Below are 7,720 nucleotides of genomic sequence, written 5' to 3'. Positions count from 1 at the left end.
TCATTATCACCACCACCGTCATTATCACCACCACCATCATTATCACCACCACCATTATCACCACCACTATTATTATCACCACCACCATCATTATTACCACCACCATCATTATCACCATCACCATCATTATACCCATCACCACCATCACCATCATCATCATCACCATCATCATTATACTCATCACCACCATCATTATCACCACCACCATTGTCACCACCACCATCATCACCACCATCATCATCACTACCACCGTCATTATCCCACCACCGTCATTATCACCATCACCATCATTACACCCATCACCACCACCACCATCATCATCATCACCATCATTATACTCATCACCACCATCATCATTACAATCACCATCATCGCCACCACCATCATCATCACCACTACCACCGCACTATCTTCACCATCATCATCACCATTTCTTACATTTACCAAGAGCTTAACATTGCTTAGGCATTGTTTAAACACATTGTGCTCAATTCTTACACCAGCCCCATGAGGAAACTGGGGGTAGTGAAATGAGGCGACAGCCCAGGTCACAAGACACATGACTACACGTGGCAGAATTGGGTAGGCAAGCCCAGGACAGTGTCTCTGAAGAGTGTGCTCTTGGCCACTACCCTATAGATTCCCTCCCACACCCATCTACTCCCCTACCATATCATGAGCTCCCCAAAAGCTGAGGTTGTGCCTTATTTGCCCTGTATTTCCAGTCTCCTCTATGGGCCCATTAAAGAGTAGACATATAGAAAATTTCTCTAGATAAACACACAAATGAAAGGATAAATGAGAGTAAGCTCCTCTAAAGCAGCTCTGAATAAAGAGCTCAGCATATAGAAGTGGCTTCTTGAACAATTATGGAAAGAATAAACAATATAAAGATAAATAGGACCCTCTAAGTATGAGGCCCCTATCACTCTTCACAGTTCATCCTGGCCCCCACTTCAGACCCAGGCCCACGTCAGCATCTTTCCTGGCCATCCTCCCGCAAATACCATCTGGTATAATCCAAGGAAGAGAACAGTCCAGGGTCTCAACTGTATACCAAGGGCATCCAAGGTGCCCTCCTTCCTTTCCAGCCAAGGTGCTACTGATAAGTCTCGGACCTGGTGCACTGAAGGTGAACCCAGGATAACCCATTACCCCTGCTATTTCCAGAGTACTTGCTCTGATCACCATCACCAGTTTTTCTTGAGTTTCAGTCCACAACCCTGCTATCTAAGTAGCTGCCAATGACTGAGAGCCTTCTAACTGCCAGATTCTACTCTGGGGGCTTGCTTTTCATACGTAGTCTCCAATCTTTATTATACCCTCTGTAGTCAGGCATATATCCCATTTCACAGCTGAGAAAACCAAGGCTCAGAGTGGCATGGCTTGTTTCATCTCATCCATTTGGTAAGGGGAGGAATCAAGACTCTGACCTGGGTCTTTCTGATTCCAAAACTCAAGGTCTTTATGATATCTCAGAGTCTCTTCTTCCCCTTCCTAGGCTGTGGTACCAGTTTAGCTCTCACCAGTCTCCCGGGGTTGCCCAGTGCTACAGAACCACCGGTTATATATGGCCACATCTCCAGGCAGTGGACATCCCATCTGGCCAACACTGACGACAACTCACAGTCAGCCACCCTGCTGGGTCTCTACTGCTAGGCCATAAGCTGCATGGATGCTGGGTCTGCATTCAGGCTCTGTGTGCTGTGCCCTGGAGCCCAGGCTCTTTTTTGCCCATGCATTCTTGCAATCCCCAGAGCCAGGCCTGGCAGCTGCCCCAGCTCCCTTATTCTGCCATCCGCAGCTAGCCAGAGCAATGCCAAACTGTGCAGCCAAAGCGACCCCTTTGGAGCTCACCCTCTGCCTCCTGCAGGGGCAGCCAGAGGAATCCCTGGCCCGGAACATGCCCTTCCCCAGCAGTTTGCAAGAAGGCCTTTTGCAATGTATATCTTCAGTGCCTCTGAAGCAAATAGGAATGGATGGGCTCACTGAGCAGAAAATGCCAGAAGGTATTCCAGATCTCAGAACCCCAAACACAGGCCTTCTGTGAGGGGACTGAACAGGCAGGCAATGCTGGGGGGGAATCTCTAGCCCCATGGCAAGCTACACAGCTCAAGAGCTATTTATAAATACTCAGTGTTTCTTTTCAAGGCAGCTACCCAGTGTGAATCAGCATAGGGCAATGGTTTAAGAAGTCATGCAGACACATCCTAATCATCCTCATCTCGCTTAAACGGCTGGCTCCGTGGCCTTCATTCAACATTTAGTAACTGCTGTTGAGCACCTACTATGTTCTGGGCACAACACGCAGCATCAGGGATACAATAATGAATGGCACTGAAAAAAGCAAACCCAGTTCTCATGGGGCTTATGGTCTGGCAGTAGGAGAGGTTGCTAATAACTAAGTTGGCAAAGAAACAAATGTGCAATTATGAGTTAGGAAGATGTAATGGTGCTGGTGCAGAAAAGAATGATAGTGTAAGGTAAGTTAACAGGAAGGGATTTTTCTTGGGGAGGGTGGCAAAGAAATGTCTCTTGGAAGAGGTTTGAAGGAAGACCTGAAAGATGTGGTGCCTGCTATGGGGAGTGGGCAGGGCACAGACCTAGAGGAAAGAACAATTTGGTGTGGCCAAGAAATGAAAACAGGTGCCTGGAGGGGAGTGCCACGGAGGGGGATAGTCCGCTGGCGCTAGATGAAGGTGGCAAGGCCAGTAGGACAAGGCAGGGCATGGGCTGGGTGGGCCGTGCAAGGACTTCGGACTTTCTTAACAATGAATTAGAGGGTTTTTTTTTTTAGCAGAGGAATGACGTGATCCATTTTACTTTATTTTCTTGAAGATCTCTCTGGCTTCTAGGGGCCTGGAGAGAAACGAGCGTTTCTGGGAGGCCACTCAGGAGGCTCCTGCGATCCCCCAGGAGAGAGGAATGACAGATTGGATGAAGTAGGGGCAGCAGTAAAGATGGAGAGATGTGAGTGTATTCAAGAGAGTTTTAGGAGGCAGAAGAGATGGATCTCAGTGATGGATGAGTTCTGGGGGCTAAAAAGAGGAAGATACCTCAAATGACACAGCCTGGTGAATTTAATGCTATTTCCCATGAGGGAGAAGGCTAGAGGGAAAAACAGGTTGGAAAGAAAGGAGCCTGGGAAGGAGTTTCATTTGGGACATCTATGTGGGAGGCATCCTGGTAGACACAGTGAGTGGGCAGTCAGAAATGGCCCAGAGATAGCTCAGGGGAGAGGTTCAGATTGAAGATCCAACATACGGAATTATCAGCTTAACATGCTATTTTAAGCCTTGGAACTGGGTGAAATCTTCTAAGGCAATTACATAGAAAGTTCAAAGAACTCAGGACCAAGCCCCAAGAAAGTCCCACATTTACAAGTGAGGCATGTTGCTTTGCCTCTTTGGCGCTCGTAGTTCCCAACTGCAAAATGGACTGATAATCATGCATGCCTTGCAGAAGGTTCACAAGTAGTAAAGCACCCAGTAATGCTGGATGCACCTCCAACCCCAGGCCTTTCTCTAGTTGGGCACATTGGTTTAAGGACTTGAGTTTGAGGTTTTGGCCTAGTCTCTCACTTTTGTGTGATTTGAAGCTATAATATCTGTGTGTTATCACACTTTTTTCCAGCTATTTTCTGTTTCCCACTCCCTAACACTCCATGAGCACACTTATCATGAACTCTTTCTCCTGCTATTCTCCTACCTCCCTGGCTGCTCCTTCTCAGTCTCTTTGCTGGCTACTTCTCCCATTCCAGTCCCTCAAAGACTATGTGGAGTGCCTCGGGGATCTCTTCTGGACCCGACACTAAGGACATGCGCTTTCTAGTTATTTCATTCATCTCCACACCTTTAAATACTACCTGGTACCAAGGACTCAGAGATCTCTAGTTCCAGCTCTGGCCTCTCCACAGAGCTCCAGCCCACCTGCCGATCATCACCATAATAATGTCCAGTGGAAAACTAAAATTTAACACAGTCTCAAACTGCCTTTCCCCCAGCCTTCCACCATCTACCTTTTAGGTCTCAACATATACCTAACTGCTCATGCCAAAAATCAAAGTGTTAATTGGATAAAGCAATATTCCATTGTGTATGTATTTACACATGGAATATTATTCAGCCATAAAAAGAAGGGAATCCTGTCATTTGCAGCAATACAGATGAGCCTGGAGGACATTTTGTTAAGTAAAATAGGCCAGGCATAGAAAGACAAATATTGCATGTTCTCATTCATATTTGGGAGCTAAAAAAGTTGATCTCATAGAGCTAGATAATGGGAGAGTGGTTACGGGAAACTGAGAAGGGTGGGGGGGGTGATGAAGAGGGGCTTGTTTATGGGTGCAGAAAGATAGATAGGAAGAGTAATTTCCGGTGTTCTATTGCACAGTGTGGTGACCAATAATTTATTGTATGTTTCAAAGTAGCAAGAAGAGAAGATTTCAGATGCTCTCCACACAAAGAAAAAATAAAATTTTGAGGTGATGGACATTTTGATTTGATCATTACATACTGTATGCATGTATCAAAATATCACAAGTATCCCATAAACATGTACAATTATGTATCAATTAAAAAATCTGTTCTGTCCAAAAACAATCAAGGTGTTAACTTTTATTCCAATTTCTTCCCTCTCCGTATTTAAGCCATCAGCATGCCCATCAATCCTGTCTATAAAACATACCTCTAAAGTATCCAGTTCCCTCCATGTTTACTGCCACCCTGCTAGTCTGAACTTCATCCCCAAATTCCTTATTCTATGTCCAGCCCTATGTCACCTGGCCCCTACCTGTCTCTTCCTCCAACCATGACTGAGACCAGCTCCCCAGGGTTACCACGCTGGTCACACTGCCCTCCCTTTTGCTCCTCACACACTCTTGCATTGCTACTGCTGCTTGATCTCTGCCCAGCTGGCCTTTCTGCCTGGTACAGCCTTGCTCCTGGTCTTTGCAGGGCTGGGTAGTTTATTTTTAAAAAGGGTTATTTGGATTATAATTCTGATGGCTGGATAGTTGAAGATTGTGCATCGGCTTCTGGTGAAAGCCTCAGGCTGCTTCGACTCATAGTGGAAGGTGAAGGAGAGCTGGAGCATGCAGAAATCACATGGCAAGAGCCAATGCCACAGAGAAGGGGGAAGTGCAAGGCTCTTTTAACAACCAGCTCTCGTGGGAACTAATAGAGTGAGAATTCACTCATCCTGAGGGAGAGCACTAATCCATTCATGAGGGATCCACCCCTACTACCGAAACACTTTACATCAGGCCCCACCTCCAACATTGGACATCGCATTTCAGTATGGGGTTTGAAGGGGAGGGACATCTAAACCATAGCAAGTGCTTACCATGTGTTCAGCATTTTACATGCATCATAGCATTTAATCCTTACAATAATTCTAACATTATCTCCAGTTGACAGATGAGGAAACTGAGGCACAAAGAGGTTAAATCTGAAGTCAGAGATCTTAATGAGTGGTGGACATGGAATTCAAACCCAGTTTTTTCGGAGTCCAGAATCCATGTTCCAGCCTTTTCAGATCTTCCACCTGAGCAGAATGGAGGTCATCCCCGAATTCAGTAGGCAGGATGGTAGTAATCTCTTCTTATCTCCTCCCCCTCTTTCTTTCTTCTCTTCTTTTCTCTCATTTTCCTCTTGCAATCATTAATAATAAAATCTTAAACTTGTCAAGGGAGAAACCAAGATTGGAACAAAAAGACATAGTAAAGCAGTCCAGGCACAGTGGCTCACACCTGTAATCCCAGCACTTTGGGAGGCCAGGGCGAGAGGATCACTTGAAGTCAAGAGTTCAAGACCAGCCTGGCCAACATGGTGAAACCCTGTCTCTATCAAAAGTATAAAAAATTAGCCGGTGTGGTGACACATGCCTGTAATCCCAACTACTAAGGAAGCTGAGGCAGAAGAATCACTTGAACTAGGAAGTCAGAGGTTGCAGTGAGCCGAGGTCATACCATTGCACTCCAGCCTGGGTGACAGAATGAGATTCTGTCTGAAAAAATAAAAATAAAGAATAAAAGCAAATAGCTTCAAAAGAACAATTCTCACTAAATTGATGAGCTGTCATTTAGTTTCATCATGGCTTATTTTCTTTATCTTCCGATGGGGAGATTTGTGAGCCCTAACTCACAGGTCATTCATGTAAAAGTTCTTTGTGAAATGTGCAGTGCTGGGCAAAGATGACCAATCTCCCATTGATTCAGCCAAAGCTTATTTATGGTTGTGCAAAAGTACACTCTAATATGCTGCTTTTCCTGAGCCTTGCAATGAGCTCACAATATGAAGCTTGTCTCATAAACAATATTTTGGAGGCAACATTGAAAGTTTATTTACAAAACCCAGAGGTGTGGCGGGAGCATATTTCAAAATATGACCTGGAAGCTGTCTTTTCCTAGGCAATAAGTCACTAGACCCCATCCTCCCATCTTACTACACATCTTGCTTATATCACTTTCTCCTCTATGTACCCACTGTCCCGTCCTTGATCTGCCTTTCCCACTTTCCCCAAGACTGTCACACGAGCCTTTTCACTGTTCTTCCGGCCCACATTCCAGAGGGCCTTGTCTAAAACACAAGCATGTACATATAACCCTTTGCTTAAAACCTACCGGTGGTTCCCCTGGCACCTGAAGCGCTGCCTCATATATCCTTTCAGTTTTATCTCCACCCCCTCTTCTCGGCCACACATAGAAATACACATGAGCAGGTTGTCACTCTATATAACGGTGAGATTAGATACGGTTTCCTCCATGCCTACACTGAGGAGTCCTGGAGAGCAGGGGCTTTATTGGTTTTCATTTCGCAGGCTCTCCATAGTGCTTAACACAGGGGAATGCAAAGGAAATGTGGGTAATAAGTATTTGCAGGTATAACTTTTTTTCTTTTTTTTGAGACAGAGTCTCACCCTCTTGCCCAGGCTGGAGTGCAATGGCATGATCTCAGCTCACTACAACCTCCACCTCCTGGGTTCAAGCGATTCTCCTGCCTCAGCCTCCCAAGTAACTGGGATTATAGGTGTACACCACCACACTCAGCTAATTTTTTGTATCTTTAGTAGAGACGGAGTTTCACCATGTTGGTCAGGATGGTCTTGAACTCCTGACCTCGTGATCCACCTGCCTTGGCCTCCCAAGTGCTCAGATTACAGGCGTGAGCCACTACGCCCAGCCAGGTATGACTTTTAATTTACAAATTTAGATGTACAGTGAAATCAATTTATTTTTAACTGAAGTTTGATTTATGCATTTATTCTACCAGAAAGTAGAAACTAAAACTCAGTCAGATCAGTAAGGTCCACGTGCCCATCTCTGGAGTTACATCTGTCCTGGGGCAGGGGATGCTGCTTCACAGTGCAAGGCAGTGTTGGAAGGGAAGTCTGGTCCTTGACACCTCCCTCTCCTCAAGTGTGTATCCACTGAGGTGGTCACATTCCCAGCTGGTTTTAGCACCAGGAAACATCAGTGCTTTCCTTGTCCTGACCATGAACCTCCAAAGGCCTCTGGCCAACTCACGTCTTATGCCATTCTAGGGCTACAGGAATCTTGGTGAATCTGTCCAATGAATACCCTATCTCCATGCTACTGTAAGCCACAAGGAGAATCATTCAACTGCTCCCCACACCACACTGGGGCAAGTGGGAGTTCTCTGAGGCTGATTCAGACCAATTTCCCTAGATGCATTCCAAAGTCATTTCTAATATATTGTTC

The sequence above is a fragment of the Cebus imitator genome, unplaced genomic scaffold (genome assembly GCF_001604975.1).
Source record: "Cebus imitator isolate Cc_AM_T3 unplaced genomic scaffold, Cebus_imitator-1.0 Scaffold91, whole genome shotgun sequence".
NCBI classification, from domain to species: Eukaryota; Metazoa; Chordata; class Mammalia; order Primates; family Cebidae; genus Cebus; species Cebus imitator.
The sequence above is the reverse complement of the archived record's forward strand: the minus strand, read 5'-3'. Positions refer to the sequence as shown.